Raw genomic sequence first — 15,835 nt, 5'->3', positions numbered from 1 at the left:
AGATTTTCTTGTTTTGAAAACTAATAAAGAAATAGACCAAATTATTCAAACTTTCCCAAATGATGTTTTGCAATTCAGTTGCACCAAGGTGCTCAATGCCTTTTACAATCATGAATTAATTTAGCTTCTCAATGGTTGTGAGAAAAGTATAGTAAATCTTTAGAACATAAGAACATAAGAACAGCCATACTGGGTCCATCCAGCCCAGTATCCTGTCTACCGACGGTGACCAATGCCAGGTGCCCCAGAGAGAGTGAACCTAACACATAATGATCAAGTGATCTCTCTCCTGCCGTCCATCTCCACCCTCTGACGAACAGAGGCTAGGGACACCATTCCTTACTCATCCTGGCAAATAGCCATTAATGGACTTAACCTCCGTTAATTTATCTAGTTCTCTTTTAAATCCTGTTATAGACCTAGCCTTCACAACTTCTTCAGGCAAGGAGTTCCACAGGTTGACTGTGCGCTGTGTGAAGAAGAATCTGAATATCTTTGCCCTACATTAGCAGCCAGGGCTCGGTCTAGACTAGGGTTTAAAGGGCTGTTAGTGGAAAGTCTTAACGAGCACGCTCGATAACTCTCGCATAGGCAAGGCAAGCTGTGTTTAGCACGTGTTAAGCTGGTTGAGTAGAAGCCCAGAGGAGTTCCTAGACTTCAGTTTAACCACCTTAGCACACGTTAAAGCCTGCACTGCCGTGCTGATGCACAAGTTCTCGAATATGTTGGTTACCTAACACATTCTGAGCCCACGCTGTTAAATCATAACTCCTAATAACCCAGCCATGTCCTTCAAATCCCAGGGGATGAGGCCAAGCTCCACACACACCCTCACTACTCTCAAGGGTTTGCCATCATCACTGGCCCAGATTCTCCCTCCAGTCATCCCCTAGTGGGGAGCTCACTGCAAGTCTGTAGGGCCCCATTTCCTAAGGATATGATGGGGGCCCTTGGCTTTGCAGGCAACAAAATCAGACCCCTCCCTGCTGGGACAGGGGGAATTTCTTTCATTCCTCACCCCACCCTCCAGGCCGCACCTTTATCATCTTTCTGGCAAGAAACACTCTTTGCAAACCCAGCATTTTCAGAGATCTTTACTGACTTCTTTCCAAAGCATGTCTAGCCACAGCCCCATACTAAAACACATGGATATATGTTTCAACAACACATGAACTCCCAAGGGATACCCTGGTACCCAGTTACACCTAGAATCATTGATGACTCCATCTCTGTATTTTGTCCATTATGGTTTGTAAACAGGCCAAAGAATGAGACAAACCATAAACCCACTGGAGTGAACTGAGATGTGGCTGTTTGTGGTCCTCTAAGGTCTCTCACTTGCATGGGAGTGCATTTCCAGATGGTGAAAAGCAGCAGGTGAACAGCCCTTTACCCACCTAATGGAGACAGCCTGGGACACCGTCCCACACCCTGCCAGCTGACTCAGCTCCTCTCTGGAAAAACCAGCTGTGAGCATGAGATGGAAATTCAGTCTCCATGGATCAGTCTATCTATGGTCTCTCTGCTGAGACCAGCAGCAAGGGGACAGTTATAGTGTCAATTATGCTGGTAGGTTTTTGGAGGTCAACTGCAGTCTAACAAGTATTTAAATGAGGTTGCTAAACCTTCTGCATAGCTCATGAACCAATCACCCCATTTCACAGATGAGAAAATTGAGACGAAGTGACTTGTTCAAAATTATGCAGGAAGTTTGTGATGGAGCTGGGCCTAAAATCCTGATCATCTGACTCTTAATTCTGAGTCTTACTCACAGAACCATCTTTTCATCCCCAAACATGCACCGTCTCCCAACAAATTCATAATATACAAGTGTGCATGTACAAGGGTTAGGTGTACATGCAAAGTATTGCAACTGGAACTAATGGCAGCACACACCTTTTTTGTAGCCTCAATTTACTACGTCAGTTTTTAAAATAAGTTTTGCCTATATTTCTATTGTGTGCTCATCACTGTGGTTTCTAGATCAATAGAAGATGAAACTGACAAATGCCATGACATTCGGATTCTCTTCTGCTGTAGTCTGTATGGTGTATGATGGCAGCCACTTTCTTCAGCGCTAAGGAAGCAGTGGGAGGGAAAGGAGAAGGAGAAGGAATTCAGGATTTGCATTCTAAAATTCTTGGCTTTTGAGAGTTCTAATCAGATAAACGATGGGCAAAGATTTGGAGGTTCAGTTTGAATAACCCTCACAGTAACCTTTTGAATTACAGTTCACATCTTGACTACCGCAACCTCCTCCTCTCTGGCCTGGATAAATGTCATCTTACCCTCCCCCCTTAAATCCATGCAAAATTTGTTGCAAAGTATAAATTCTGCAAACCCGCTACTTTATCTTCCTTCAAATATCTCCTTAAAACTCACCTGTGCTGTGATGCCTACAAAATGCTTCACAATAGCTAGACAGCTGGTGTGTTGTGACTTCTTCTTCTTCTTATGTTAATTATAATAATCTTGCTGCTATTTTGTGCTCCCCCATTTCGTTGTATTCACATATTGTTTCTTGTCATATACTTAATCTCATTGAAAACTCACTGAAGTCAGTGTAAAGACTCCCACTGACTTCAAAAGACTGTAGACAAGGCTCTTGGATTGTAAGCTCTTTGGCACAGGGACTATCTTTTCTTTATGTGTGTACAGCAATAATGGGTCCCCAGTCCTGCTAGCTACCACCACAATACAATAAATGCAAACACAATCAGATAAGAAGTCTGACAACACTTCTGATTCTTCCAATTTGCAGTTGGGCCAGCAATTACTGTGCTAGGAGGACTTGCTGCTTATAATGTTCTTCTGGCTCTTCCACTTCTCGTCCTGCAGAGTGGATAAAAACTAAGCATTAATTTAAAAATAAGCTAGTAGCTGAATTTTCTCTGTTCCCCACATATTCTTTTGAGTCTTGTCTTAAGCTTTTCAGGCTGAGGTCCGTGTCAGTTCTTATTTTATTTATACCCATTTATCCATCCCTAATTTTAAGGTTTGTCTCTTTTAACTAGGAATGGGCCCAAACTGAAACGCTGGTTTAGAAGGCTCCCAAACTTCAAAATCCAAACCCAGAACTGGATTCAGATTCTGCACATGTCCCCTGGTCAATGCACAGAGATTCTAGAAGGACCTGAATCACAACCTGCCTGTTCCAAACAGGGAGTAACCCAGACATAGAAGATTTCCTTGCCACCCTGCAGTGAAAAAAGGGAAAAGAAAGAATAGCGAATTTAAAAAATCACTCCCGGAAGGGTTTGAGAGTCAGTACAAGAGACTATAATGGCTCCAAACCTTTAACGTTATATTAATGCTATATTTAAATATATATGTGTCATGTAAAATAACTCCCATGCCCTCCTCCCATTTGTTATTATTCATTTCAGTACTGATGCAACAGCCAAATGGTTTACCAGCCTGTGTCGCTAACACTTGCATAATAACTTGAGATCTCACAACCTCTCTATTTATCAAGCAACATTGTTACCAAAAATAACTATCTGCATAACTATGAGGGGAAATGAGGAGTGGGAGAGGGAAAGGGAATGGGGAGATTTGTCAGTATGGTTTGAAACATGCACTAAAGAGCTGGTGTTGAAGCTTTAACATTGTGTAAGTCACTTCTTCTGATGGAGCAGTTATCACAACATGGAGTCGGAAGAAAAGGGGGCCATGCAGGCCACTGTACGTGCTGCTCCAATCACTTGGCTTGAGGCCAGGACTGTCAGGTTGAAGTAGGGCTTCAGAGCTGTGCCACCAACATGTGTCACTTCATACCAGCGGCAAGCTACATGGAGGAGGGCTTCAAGGCAAGATTCATAATATCAGCGTAATAAACCCATTGAAGCCCTGGCTGTGCTGTATCTTCTCAGTACATGGCTCATGGTTATTAATTCCTTTGCTATTCTCCTGTTCTTAATATTAGGAATCATGACAGGCTTGCTCGGATTTAGTGCAGACAGGTTAATCAAGGAGGAAGGTCACTGTGGTACATTGTTCACTTACTGTAAAGTGTTTCTCTGTGTGTGTGGTGGGGGGGTTGTTTGTTTTGTGTTTTTTTGTCAAATCCTGAACATTCCTGGGGGTGGGAGAGCCGCAGGAAGGGAAGCAGCAGTTCTTTAGAAAGGCTGCTTCATCTGCGAAGTTTGCAAAATACTATCAGCATTGTTGAACTAATGAATAACAAGAATGTGTTGTCTCTAGCTTTTATGCAGACTGCTCTGAAAAGATTCAAAACTGAGTGGGACCTGCAGTGCTGATCTGCCTATTCCAGGTACAGCTTCAATGATTTTTATCTCAGCTTGGAACACAGAGTGTGTTCTGATACTAATACTGATAAAAGCATAAAGGCTGATGCCATCTGCCATGGCAACTATCAAGATGGCAGCTGCTTTTCATCAGCTTTATCTGAACTTTGCATTAATGGGAATTCAGACACTGTGGGTGCGTTTTCAAAAAGGACATAAAAATGCTAGCACTCCTCTGAATAGAATCAATTCATCAAATATCAACCTACTCTTATCTCCTTAATCTTTCTGGTAAGAAAAATATAAAAAGAAATTCTGTGTGTACTCTCTTTAGATCACCTTGTCTCTTTATCAGCCCTAGTCTCTGATGCCAGAGGCATTAAGAGGCTTCCACTCACGCAGGAGTAGCAGCAGGGCTGTAACCCTAAGAGGGTCTGACTTTGAATCCCAGCACTGGCACTGCTGCTACAAATGGGATTCAAATGTGCAGTCTCTGAGGGCAGTGCAACCAACAAAATAGCATGCTAGTGTTCAGCAACTACCGCAGGTAATAAGAGAGGCATTTTTCAAAAAAAAGAAAGAAAGAAATCATGGTCTAGTAATAATACTGAGGGGTTTGGCTTTTTTTTTTCCTCGGCAACAGTTTACAGCAGGTACACCTTCTCCACATTCATTAGCAATGCTAGAACATGACAATTCACTGCAGAAAGGATGCAAATTACAGCACACAAGCTTTGTGTTGCTGGCTTCAAAAGCATATAGGTAATATAAATATAAGATGGAAACATACTAATGCATTCGAATGCTGGTACACTTCTACCAATTCCTGTGTTATTTTCCAGAAGGTTATTTCCCTGATTTTTCCCTCTGCTAATTAAATCTTTATTTGATTTATTTTTTGTGTTAAAGTTAGCATCTGGCTCTCTCCTTCTCTGAATAAATTTTATTGAATTTTAAATAGATATAGATATATAATGGACATATCTAAATACAATCATATAGAAAAATCATATAGAAAACAACACTATGCATGCACTGGCATCCCAAAATGTACAGAATATATTATTTAAAGTGTTTGTTACTATTGCAGATTTCTTTAGTAGGAAAGACTAAAATGCTTCAATCATAGTAAAGAGAAAGCCTAGTTAGAGAGAAGGATCAAGAGATAAAGGCTAAAGAACAGAGAAGACCAGAGACTGTATTGTGCAAGATGCTGAGTACTTTCACTGAAGTCAGTGGCAAATGAAGGAGCACTACATCTTCCAGGATCAGGCCCACGTGGGCCAGAACCTCAGCTGGTATAAATCGGCTTAGTTCCATTCAAGTCAATGGCCATCTCCTCAGCTGGTGTAAACTCAATGTAGTTATGCTGATTTACACTGAGGATCTGGACCAGTATTTCTGAATCTCAGTATATAGGAATCTGTTGCCCACATCTCATCTGAAATCATTATAGATGTTATTGGTGATGGGGCTTGATATGTCCACGATGAAATATTTCTGCTCCTCCTTAGCACGTGCATTTCAGAATGGCACTGTACAATTGTCACAAAGACATGGTTGTCGGGGCAGGGGGGGTTATACCTATCACAGAGATGGCTGTTTTCTGCCTTGCAATGTGCCATTTCAAATGTGCACTCATTCAGATCTGTCTTTTTGTGTCATGAACCAGACAAAGGAAGGTTTGGGGCAACCATTATTTTTCAATAGGTTAAAGTGTCAGAGGGGAAGACCTTTCTGCACTTCGGCAAAGCAATGAAATGTTAGTTAAAATATACACTTTGTATGCTATTGAACAAAGGTCAAATACAATCCTGGTTAGTAGTGATGGAAAGCTATGTCCAGCAGATGGCTGTCTGGAGTCCTAAGTAAAATGGGATTGGTGGTCCCAAATCAGTTCCCAGTAGACAGATGCCCATCTAAAAACAGAACAAAGAACCTAATGCTAATTGGTATCCTTGTTGTGCATCTCAGCAGAAAGACCAAGGGTTGGATGAGTATGGAGGCTGACCTATCCTCTTTTCCCTACAGAGGGTTCCTGCCAGACCCATATGTAGGCTGCACGTAGAAGTTTGCTCTACCGTTGTTCTTGCTCTGCCTATTGTGTGGCTAGAAGATTTTTGGTCTTCTAGGCTGTTAATCCAACAACATTCACAAGCACAAAAGACAATAAAAACACTCCCTTGCATTAGGAAGTTATAATGTTTGAGCTGTAAAATGAAAAATAGGAAACAATTGCAGCGGGGGTAAGCTGGGACATAGCTGACACCAAATAGACGTTTAGGACACAATTCTGTATGTGAAACAGTCAATTCACCTCTCCCCTTGCAAGAACATAACATTAATGTTTAATGCTAGTAGCAAAAGTTCAACGTTCTCTGGAGTGGAGTGAATGAAAGTGTACATAGAGTTAACACAGTGCTCTGTGCTAGCCACTCAGAGAAGCTGGGAGGGCATTGATTTAACAATAAAGAAAACAACAGGGAGAGTTCTAAATGCCTGTTGCCAAAGAGAGGCAATTCCATTCTCTAGTAAACCCTACTTCATAATCCTAGCTTCTCATCCTTGATAGCCCCATGACTTTACATCTAGGATCCAATTAAGCCAGTCAGAGTTTTGCCATTGTTTTCCATGGGAAGAGGATTAGGCCCATAGTCAACAAATCAGATCTTCTTAAAAAAAGGTCAGACGTCCATAAACATAAATATTTCAGGCTAGCTAATGGACTGGTTTTCACATAAAGGTATTCAGATAAGACACCAAGCCAGAGAAAGATCTGACAGTAGTGGCAGAGAAAACACTAAACCAACAGTTAAACAAGCAAACAAAATTGTTAGTTGTACAAATAGAGCTATTGAACAAAGGTCAAAGAAAATTATCCGACTGCTGCCTAAGAAGTTGATTAGGAGACTGCATTTGGAATACTGTGCACAGTATTGGTCACGTTAATATGAAAAAGATATTATAGAAATTGAGAAAGTACAACAGCGGGCAACCAGCTTTGAGCAAGGACTCATAGATCTTAATTATTTTAAAGTGTTGGAAATATATGCCCCCTGCTCTTTGGGGAGGGGAGATTAAAAGGGACTAAAACAAAATTCAAAAGAGAACAGAGCAGAGGAAAGTAACAAAGGCCTTGTGTCAGATGGAAAATCATGTCAGATGGAAAAATTAAGCCAAGGATAAACTGGCTATTAAAAGAATTAGGGTGAAACTCTGGCGCTTATGAAAGTTAATGTGAGTTTTACCACTGACTTCCATGGAGCCTGGATTTCATTCTTTGAGTGAAATGTCTTTATAAAGAGAATAGTGAATTTAGGTGGTCTATACTAAATTAAGAGGCGCTACAGAATCTCCATCGATTATAAACTCAATTATATAAATATTTGGAAGGTAAAAATAATAGAAGGGAATAACGCTGTAAAGTCAAATACAGGTGGACATATTGGGCCAGCTCCTCAGTGGATATAAAATGGCACTGAAGTGAAGCTACTGGTTTACAGCTGAGGAACTGGCCCTTTGTCCTAAAATGTAATGTGGAATATTCAGTGCTATATAAATGAAACCCCAACTTAGATGTTAAAATAATACACCCACAGACCCCCACCAGCTATTGCAGTATTATTAATGCAGCCTCCTTGGGACAGATTTTCAAAAGATTTTTGTTGCCTTATAGATGCAGATGGTGGGATTTTTAAAAGCACATAAGCATAACTTTCAATGCAATTTTGCTTAGGCATTTTGGAAAATTCCATTAGGTGCCTAGCTGCATCTGTATGTGACTAAATTCCTTTGAAAATCTGGCCCAATGAGCCTAAGCAGCTCATCTGATATATAGAATCCTGCTGAGGTGCTCCTTAGGGGGGCAATGCCTGCTACAATACCTAAGCACAATGGGATGGATCCATACATTAATTTATATTTTTCAATCTTTTATGGTTAAAGTTAGAGACTTCGTTATCTCAAAACAATTTTTGTTGGTCAGATCCTGTTATGGGTGATATTCTGCTTACTAAGGCAGAGCGAGCTCCTGTTTGATTCTTACTATTTTTTTTTTATTTAAACAGAATATAACTCAAACACTAGAAAAACCAAAGCCTGGTAGACTGTGGCTGGCAGCTCCTTGCTATCCAGAGCCCTGCCTTCCAAAATATAGGCTGACCATTGGCCTCTCTGGTCACATCCCTACACAACAATGACAAGCTACACCACACATCATGTAAGCAGTCTCATTCCAATTCAATAGGACTATTTGCATAAGTAAGGCAAGTAGGAAACAGACCTGCATACGTATATTATTAATAGTGGTAAAAATCTGATGTCTGGCATTGAAATTATTTTGACATATTCCTATTGCATTGTAACTGTGTCACCAACAGGGCAGGAGGGTTCTGCCTGTTCTTGCGCTTCAATTAGTCTGCAGTTATAATGGTCTGGTAATGGAGTCTCCATAGAGTTACACTTAAATTGCTTTCCCCATCCTCATCTTACATTGTAATGGCATTGGAACGGGGTCTTCACAGACATGCCTTGCAGTCATCATTCATCATTGTGAAACTGGTGTTCTGCTAAATAAACTTTCCATGACTTTTTAAATGATGAACTCATCACTCAAGTGAACAGGAAGTTCATGTAATCTTGAAAAACAGGGTGAGAAGGAGGCTTGGAAGATGTTTTGTAAATGCAAATATTGTCATTGTTAGGAAACCTTTTTGTTTTTCAGATACCAAAAAGGTCTTGGTCCATTTTAAGGATTAAAGACTTAATCCTGGAGCTTTTCCTCAGGGAAAATTCCCAAGCATTGTATATATTATATTTGATTTAAATTAAATATTTTAATAAAATAATATTTTAAAGTTTATTTTGGAGCTTAGGGAAAAGGATCCAAATGTGAATATCTATATATTTACTACTGATTAACTAGGTTACTTAATAGATCCATACCAGCTCTAAATCCCCTCCAAAACATAACTGTAATAGTGCAGATGAGTGAACTGATGTGGCCAAGTATGTCAAACTGGATAGTGGGTTTGTAAAATGGATAGACTTTTATTTGGGATTATGTTGATCCTGGCAAACTTTTTCACTACTTACCAGATTTTATAGCTCTCCAAATAAATGTACTGATCCATCTGGCCCTTGGGTTTACTTAATCAGCTGTGCTTTATCAGGAAAGAGTATGTGCCCGGTTTTGGCCTCAAGAGAACTGGTCTGACACTAATGGAATTTCATTGTTTTCAGTGAGTCTACTCCCCATTCACAGTGGTGTAAATCCAAAGAGAGTGACTCTGAGACTTAGGGCTGCTACTACAAATAGGATTCAAATTCTCAGCTTACGCCTGCATAAATACTTCTCAACTCAGAATGCAAACATCTGTGACCTGACACTGGGTTGCCATGGAAAGGATTGTAATGGTATAAAGCTGGATAGAATAATGGGCAAAAGAACTATAGTGAGTTTTTCTCTTTAAACCAAGTTTATTGAAATTCCACATCAGGCTCACAAACTATACTTTAGGGACAGTGCCTGTGTCACCACATGGAATGTATTGTGCTGCAGAGTAGAAGGTCGTAACAGTGAGACTAGACTAGCTTTTCTTAGCCAGAGAATTGGCTAAGGCTGTGGATTTTGGAGTTTTTTTGTTTTTTTGAATTCTCATATGACTAGTGGGCCTGATTCTCAGCTGCTTTGCATGTTGTATAGTTATTACCCCTGTGCAATGTGAGCGTGCAACATGAGGGGGGTCATACACCACCATTCTGATTTGTTAGCAATTTCTACCCACTTCACACAGCTGTAAATGAACAACACCAGATGCAAAACTGTGGAGAATCAGATCCAATAACTTTTGACAGCTCCCAGAATACTAAATGTAAGAAAGAGATGAGTGGCAGTTTAGCAGGCTAGCTGCAAAAAGAAAGAAAGAAAGGAAGAAAGAACAGCAAGGGGCAGAGGACACTACTTCCATAGATATTTAATCACACAACCCAGGAGCATACAGTACTTGATGATACTACAGTATTTGACAGGCCAAAAGCAGAAACAGTTCCTTTTTGGTATTCCTGGAGGAGACAGCGTAGTGAGCCATGACTCACCACCTGCCCGACATGAAAACTACCACAGCTTACAGCAAGCTTTGAAAGAGATGTGCACTTGTATCTCCAGGTCACAAATGTTTCCTGCCTTATTAACATAAAGATTCTACAGCAGAAAAAAATTGCCTGTTTTCTTAGGATATTGCAAAAATAATTGAACAATCAAAAGGTCTTTCACCTGTTACAATGTACATACAGAGAAACTTAAAGTATTTTTTTTTAGTCAAAGTGATCATGCTGCGACTAGAATTTAAGATACAGATTGATTGATCTCTTTAATCTAATACTTGTTCATGGGGAGGCTGCTTTCTTTGTTGTGGTGACACCTGCTAGTGTCATTAAAGTTAGAGGCTTACTGTATTTCTATTATAAATGCTGGTTTGGGGATTTAATATCTCAGCAGATTTCCATTGCTTTGGGTTAAAAACTGGCCTGGAAGTTGTCAAGCCAAAGGCACACACATTTTTTTAAAAAAATCTATTCATTTGATTGCTACTCCCAACATGAATTAAAATCAGCCGGAATATGAACATACCATCATCACCTGTACTGGAAATGTGCTGAAGAACTGTATACTGATGTAATAATAAAAAAAAAAAACCTATGTGAAAGACCAAAGGCTGCTCTGCAGCAGATGGCCGATGTAAAGCCAGCAAGTCTGACCACTTGAGGATTCACCCTGCATGGAGGAATTTTCCAATAGCATAGGCATCTGTGGCGGCTCCTGCCTCATACTCGTCTACCTGTTGGTGCAGAGTACAAGGCTAAAGCATGCCAGTGCTCCAGTATTCCTAAATTTCGGAGCCAATGTAAATCAGAGCAGTCCTGAGGCTGTTCTAATCTCTTCCAGGGACTGGTCCAGCAACTGAACTGCCCTAGTATCAGGAGAGGGACGTAAAGGCAATCTGAAGTCAGCTAGTGCCATCTTTCTGAGCTGAGCTAAGCACACCTGGGCTGCAGCTGAGAATCTGGGCCAACTGTATCAAGCAGGAGGAAGATAACTAGTGTGATACTGTAAGGATCAGTTTAAGGTCTATTGAATATCTTCATTAATGATCTAGAAAAGGAAGTAAACAGCATACTACTGAAACTTGCAGATGAGTCTAAATTAGGAGGAGCTTCTTAACATCAGTCAGTACACAGAAATAATACAAAGGGATCCAGAGAGATTAGAAAAATGAGCAGAAAATTACAAAAAAGGCCTAACTTGGAACAGTGCAAGTGAACAAACCTGCGGAAAAGCGTATTTGGTGCTAAGGAGAAACTTAGAAAGCAGACAATCCTGAAAGACTTTGCAAAACAATATTCATTTAATTTATCCACATTTATAACTCCCTTCTCAGACTCTGTAAACTAGACAAAAATGGTGTCCATTCTAGAATTACACTTGAATCTGTAAGCAACAAAAAAGACTGTAACTGACTTGGGCAGAGACTGTTTTCTTTTATACTGGCTTGTAGAGTGCCTACCACAAGGGAGCCATGACACTTGATTACTATACCTAGGCATCACCAAAACAGAAATAATAAACAATAACAAGAAGTCCATTGCATGCTCTGTAGAATGAGAAATAATGGTGTCAGCAATGCCTAGCTATCTGACTAGCTGACTAGTCTTAGGTGCTTAGCCTAAGCATGAAACCGTTGATACTGCAAGCCTGGATGCTATTAAAAAAAAAAAAAACAACCTAAGATTTAAACTGTTTCTTTTTTGGTTCTCTCTTTTCTTTTCTTTTTTTTTAAATGTAAACACTCTAAGGTCCCCTTCCTCCACAAGTCAGTCCTCGCAGCTTCACCCACACCCACTCCCAGCTTCAGTTCTCATACCCTTATTCCATTTCCTTGCAATATACAATGCTCTCTCTCCATAGAAATTAGCAGTCCTCAGAGGTGATACCATGTTTCATATCAAGCAAATTCAAGTAATGTTTTTAAAAGCTCTGCACCTAAATTGTGCCTGCAAATTATTTGTGCTTTGTGAAAAGGCATGGTCCTCCTCCCACTCTCACAGCTAGACTGTATATTCACATGCACCATACACAAAGAGAGAGAGAGAGAGAGAGAGAGAGAGAAACCTATGTGCAAATACAGACACTTAGTGCTAGTGTCCAAAACTCATTTGCTTCCTAGAATTTTCCTTTATTCTTAACTTAAACACTGCAAATATGCTGAGCTTCTCCTTGAGTTGGATATTTCTAGGACCTCTTTTTCTGACTTCTATCCCCTCTCTTGCCTTAGAAACTGACCAGCTTTTACCATTCTAATGAGATCCACCTGATCTGGCTGCCAAGTTGAGTCAAGAATAGCTCTGTACTGCATCACCCCAGAGGACCCTAGAACCTGTAATGCTGTCACATGTGCATGTGCAAACAGGTTATTGTGTATGCAAAACATAGAATGTGTGTAAATCAGGTGTCAATTTTTTTAAAAAACAAATTAACTCTCTTTGATCACATTTACAAGAGAAAGCAGTTATTTATTTGTAGAGGTTGGTAGAAACAGGAAACCACCCTTCTCTAAACTATTTGTTCCCTAGCTCTAAATGTTCAATAACTTCCCAAACAGGGGATGTATTTTTTATTCATTATGCTTATTTTTCTGTAATTTACATTCTTATTGATTTAACTGTATTTTTACACATTATTTACCTCTGTCGCCCTCTGCAAACTCTTTGTAAAGCTTCTACCTTTCTAGGAATTTCACCAATTTATCCCTGGGAGCATGGCTATTTTTTAATCACTATCCATACTGTAGTAAATATAAATGACAAAAATCATCAGACATATGTTGCCTAAGTTGTATAAATATGCATATATGTTAAAGATGTGGTAGCAGGCAGGTGCACAGGAAATCTGCATAAAGTTAACAGCTACTGCAGCAATAATAAACTGATGTCACCCTTTCAAATGCTAGTCAGGATTTTGCAGACATTAGCCATCACCATGTGCTTTGAGCAGTGGCACTAATACTGATATCATGAAGCTGGCAAACTTTCCCCTCCTCCCTCCTTCCCCTCCCTGTAACAAAGAAACAGAGTGAGTTCATTAAAGTATAAATGCCATTTTCATCTTGTAACATTAACTGTGTTGTCTGTATCCCAAAGGTACTGAGCCAGTCAAAGCAAACAGCTGTGCCACCTACTTGCAACAGTTGTACGCCCACCACAAAGCACCAGTAGGAGGAGCAGGTTAAAGAGAACCGTAAAGCTGATAGTGTACCTCACTTCCCAGTTTACTCATTAGCTCGAGGGAAATTTCATCCCTTTTGAGACTATGCACAGTATGTAGAGCTCGTAGCACTGAGTATTCTTTAGCAACTCAACTCCTATAAACTACCTACTGCATTTTTATGTTCCACAATCACATACACCAAAACAGTGTTTAGCAAATTAACATCAAGCTAAATAAAAGGCATATCAACCAACTTAGCAGGCAGCTTTAGATGCTTCTGTACAAAGGATGTTGTGTGATCGTTAGGCTAAGTTAGTTGTATTTTCCTCACATTCTCATTTTTCAGTTTGAGAATAATTGGGGACAAGTTTAACAAGAACATTAATTTATTTTCACAGGTTTTAGCACTAACCCTGATTCCTAAATCATATGTAAATGGAGGAATAAGGCAAGCTTGAGGAGAGAGGATAGGCATTGATTCAGAACATCCCCTTGAGTAGCCTCCCCAGACCACAAGCTAGAGCTGGCTTATCACAACCATCCTCTCCTAGGGTGACTCCTGGGGTACAGTGACTCTGCCAGGCTTGGAGAAGTGCAAATTTTATATCAATGAGCAGTGCGTGCGTGCGTGCGTGCGTGCGTGTGTGCGTGTGTGTGTGTGTGTACATGAGTTCAGCCCATGATTTGCAAATTTCCACAGGCAGGCAAAGCATGCTTTGTTTTCATTCTATGAGAGGTGAATAATATAAGTCTCCCTCCTGTTTCCGACTCAGCTTTCTAGTCCCTTATGTGTCTATGCTGCAATTAAACACCCAAGTCTGGCCTGTGTCAGCTGACTCAGGCTTGTGGGGCTGGGGTTCCTGGGCTATAAAACTGCAAAGTAAATGTCTGTCCTCGGGCTGGAGCCCAGGCTCTGGAAACTTCCCCCTTCATGGGGTCTCAGAGCCCAGGCTCCAGTCTAAGCCTGGACATCCACACTGCAGTTTTATAGCCCCAATGCCCAAGCCCCACAAGCCTGAGTCAGTTGACATGGTACAGCCAGGAGTGTTTAATTGCAGTGTAAACATACCCTGGTGTAGTCTAGAAGCAGGAATGTGAGTGGTGAGTCAAGGACTGTATCAGGGTGAAAAGAAATCAGAGAAATCACACACACACACACACACACACACACACACACACACACACACACACACACACGCAATGATGTTTGCTTGCCCCATAATTTTATTTTGGTAAGTCTTATATGATCTAAAAGCAATAGCCCTACTCGCAGCTTCTCATGAAGTATTACATGGAAGTAAGATTCCCTAACACCATTGACATCCATGGCACAAATACAACTCCTGCAGCTCTGCTAAGTGATGTTTACTTGAGGACAATATTTGCATATCAATGGATGTTTAGGCCCTATAATCCTGATCCTCTGATAGAATAACAGGAACCACACAATCAGTATTGAGTGTTCATTTAAAAAAAGAAAACACTTTTAACTCCAGCATGATTAGTTGTGAGTTTCTTCCTGCCTGTTCAATATAATTAACTAGGGTTTTATCTTACCATTATCCTTGTATGCATTAGGGACTCAGGCTAGGAACTTCCTCCTCCTAGGACTCTAATATACTCTTATCTTTTTGTACTAATTGAGTTATCTCAGACTGTCACACCCCTAGAGAGCAGTTGAAGGAAAGATGGAGAAAAAGAATCAAAATCACACTCGTGGATTATTTGATCTCAAAGAACTGTCATTGAGTAAGTATTTGATCACCCACTAGAACACTTGCAATAGTCTAGTTTCCTGACCTTTTAGAAAATGGTTAGGGGAATCCCACTGCTTAGCTCAACTGCACTATCCTACTGTCTCCAATTTCCTATTATTTTAGAACTGGTTATTTCAGTATCCCTCAGTAGCACTGAAGACCACCACTACTTTTCCAGGAATTCAATTTCAGTAAACTTTATTGGCATACCAGCTTATACAAGTGTTGCCAAAGTTAATCCATTAAGGATCTGTGTATTGGACATGTTTATCAATAGTAACGAGATAAATAGGTTCCATGCAATGTTTCCATTTTGCAGTACTGTCCATTTCTGATTTGGCTGCAGGATGGCGCTTGCTGTGAGGTTGTTTCTGCTATTACTTTCTTTTCTCCTAAAATTCTATTGAATTCTCATTTCTCACTATTTAGGAAACTATTTGCTCCAAAAAAGACAGTTCTGCATAACAATTATACTTGTGCACTTGGCGCTAAATTTAGAAGCATTGCTGCTGTACTCAATAAAAAGTTAAAAGCTCAGTAGGTCAAAAAGTAAAGATAAGTTGTGG

This window comes from Gopherus evgoodei, chromosome 2, assembly GCF_007399415.2.
Source record: "Gopherus evgoodei ecotype Sinaloan lineage chromosome 2, rGopEvg1_v1.p, whole genome shotgun sequence".
Lineage (NCBI taxonomy): Eukaryota > Metazoa > Chordata > Testudines > Testudinidae > Gopherus > Gopherus evgoodei.
The sequence above is the reverse complement of the archived record's forward strand: the minus strand, read 5'-3'. Positions refer to the sequence as shown.